The sequence below is a fragment of the Bos mutus genome, chromosome 8 (assembly GCF_027580195.1).
Source record: "Bos mutus isolate GX-2022 chromosome 8, NWIPB_WYAK_1.1, whole genome shotgun sequence".
Lineage (NCBI taxonomy): Eukaryota > Metazoa > Chordata > Mammalia > Artiodactyla > Bovidae > Bos > Bos mutus.
In genome coordinates this window covers 42,750,727-42,753,772 of record NC_091624.1, presented here as the reverse complement: position 1 = coordinate 42,753,772, position 3,046 = coordinate 42,750,727, and the positions used below count along the sequence as shown (strand labels likewise).

General features: G+C 40.0%; 1 pseudogene; it reads left to right on the top strand.

The window, feature by feature from the left end:
* Positions 1-302: 302 nt before the first annotated feature.
* On the top strand, positions 303-465 carry LOC138989053 (U4 spliceosomal RNA; annotated as a pseudogene).
* Positions 466-3,046: the final 2,581 nt, after the last annotated feature.

Below are 3,046 nucleotides of genomic sequence, written 5' to 3'. Positions count from 1 at the left end.
GAAAAACCTCAAATTCCTGAGTCTTCCTTAAAAGATATGAACTTCATTTTATTTTTATTCTTGGTTCTTTGATGTTATTTTTTCAGTTATCACTCTTAAGCAATACATTCAAGTACCTCAACAAGCATTTTAAAAAAAGAAAACACACAAAAAGGTATGACAGTGAAAGATCTTCCTTCCCCAGCCCCAAATTCCAACCACATCCTGTTACTAGGTTTGTTGTGTGTGTGTGTGTGTGTGTGTGAGCTCTCAGAGCTCATGGGTACATACACAGGCAAAGACATTTATACATTTCAAAACAAAGCTTTGCACAGTGGCAGTATCACAGTCAATGAGCTTTATCCGAGCTGTGATTACTGCTAATTGAAATTTTTCTCAAAATGCATTCTCTGCCCTCCCCCTTTTTAACCATAAGTGATAATACACTACATCTATGGTTCTGTATTTTGCTTTTTTCCTTAGAGAAACTTCCGTATCAGTACATTGAAAGCCTTCTCATTTCTTTGAAAGTGCCATTATCTCTACTGTGTGTTCGCCAACAGAGGGTGTTATCAAATCTTGAAGGTTTTGCCAACTTGAGAGGTGAAAATGCTGTCTCAGTACAATCTCAAGTTGTGTATGTGTGTTTAACAATTTAGTTCCTAAATGGACTAATAGGAGCTATTTATTATTTCTTTTTAAAAAAAATTGTCTCATTTTAAGTCATTATCTTTTTTCTTATTAATTTTAGAGGTTTCTTTATGTGTTAGGGAGATTAACCTTCTGTCTGTGATATGATTTGAGAAGTATTTTTTCTCAATTTGTCATTTGTCTTTTGAAATTGTCTATGGCATAAGTGAGGCTTCCCTGGTAGATCAGCTGGTAAAGAATCCGCCTGCAATGCAGGAAACCCCTGGGTTGAGAAGTTCACCTGAAGAAGGGTTAAGCTACCCACTCCAGTATTCTTGAGCTTCCCTGGTGGCTCAGATGGTAAAGAATCCACCTACAATGCCAGAGACCTGGGTTCAATCCCTAGGCCGGGGAGATCCCCTAGAGGAGGGAATGGCAACCCACTCCAGTATTCTTGCCTGGAGAATCCCTTGACAGAGGAGCCTGACAGGCTACAGTCCATGGAGCAGCAAAGAGACATGACTGAGTGACTCAGCACAGTAGATGGCATATGCTTGTATATACTTTATCATACACAGTTTTCTAAACTTTTACAAAGTCCAACTTATCAACCTTTGGTGTCTTATTGATTTGAGTTATGCTTAAAAAGACTTTTCACTCCAAAGACCCAAAAATAATTTTCCAATGCTTTCCTCTAGTCCTTTAGTGAATTTGTTTCTTACAGTTTAATATTGGGTTTATGCAGAACTTATGTGAGTGTGTGTTTAAGGCATAGACCCAATATTTTTGTCCCAACTAACTACTTAATTGTCATTTGTAAAGTAGTACTTTTCCCCTACTGTTTCTGAGATGCCAGCTTCATCATATACAGAGTTCCCATGTGCCTTAAGTCTGTATCAGGTGTTTGAGGACCAGAACTTTCAGTAAGTGATTCCATCAAAGGGAAATATCATTGGTTGGGGGGAACAAAAGGAGCATGATACTTTGTTGGGATCACTGTCACCAATTTGATCCTGTTCCCTTGTTCCTGATAATTTAATTTCTGTTGTAATACCCTGAAGGAACTGCGCTACAGGAGGTGGTGGTCTCTGGGCAGGTACCACTTCTCGCTTTTTAGAGAGTAATTCATTATGAAATCATATAAACATAACTTTGAAAGCTAACAATGACTGGCCTGAGACTCTTAATGCCTATTTATAGAAGGTATAAAAAGAGGCCTGACCCTGAAACCCTTTTCAGCCTCAGTTTCAAAGCTCCTAGTATCCCTGGGAACAGAAGCAAGAATCTTTAGTAACCCTTTTCTCTCTAGTCAGCCCTTCAAAGTTCAAATCCCTGCAATCAGAGTATCTAAATGTATTGACATTTTTCTATTGGTCTAAACCATGCTAAGTGCTTCATTTACATCATTTCGTTTGATCCTCATAGCTGCTCTATGAAGGAGCTATTCATACTGGAGTTCTTTAAATGTAGGCAAGGGAAGCCAAATCTACCCAAGTCAAGCACAAGGAGAAATTATAAGAAAGGTATAAGGATGATCACAGAATCCAAGGAATAGCTGAAGAAACTAAATAGCTAAAGAAACTAAACTAAATAGCTAAAGCTAAAGGTTTGGAAGGGCAGGAAAGAGAATGTAGGATCTAGGTAGAAAAATGAATTAATATACTGTCTTGTTGGAATTTCCCTAAGAGATGAACTAACCTAACTAATGCTATTGGAGTCAACAACGCAAATGACTAAAAGTTTCATTGCTTTTCTCAGTGTTATACCTGAACTACGGAGAAGGCAATGGCACCCCACTCCAGTACTCTTGCCTGGAAAATCCCATGGACCGAGGAGCCTGGTAGGCTGCAGTCCATGGGGTCGCTAAGAGTCGGACACGACTGAGCGACTTCACTTTCACTTTTCACTTTCATGCATTGGAGAAGGAAATGGCAACCCACTCCAGTGTTCTTGCCTGGAGAATCCCAGGGACGGGGGAGCCTGGTGGGCTGCTGTCTATGGGGTCGCACAGAGTCAGACACGACTGAAGTGACTTAGCAGCAGCATACCTGAACTATTCTACCTTTTCCAAAATTTGGTGAGAAGAAAAAGAAATCCCCCAAACAAAACCTACACGGGGTGAAAATGGAGTCTTTTTATTTTAGTTCTCCTATACCTGTGCTTCTCAAACTTGACATACACCTACTTCACCTTTGGATCTGATTAAAATGAAGATTCTGACTCTGAGGTCTTGGGTCAGGGATTCTGATAGCATGCTTTTCCAATACCTCCTGAAGGAGGTAAAGCCTACTGGTCCACAGAGCACACTTTAAGCAGCTTGAACCTAGAGAGACCCAGTGGTAAGGGTGCTAGTAAAACATGAGCAAAAATGATCATAAAACTTGGGATACACTTACTGCTGCTACTGCTGTTAAGTCGCTTCAGTCGTGTCCGACTC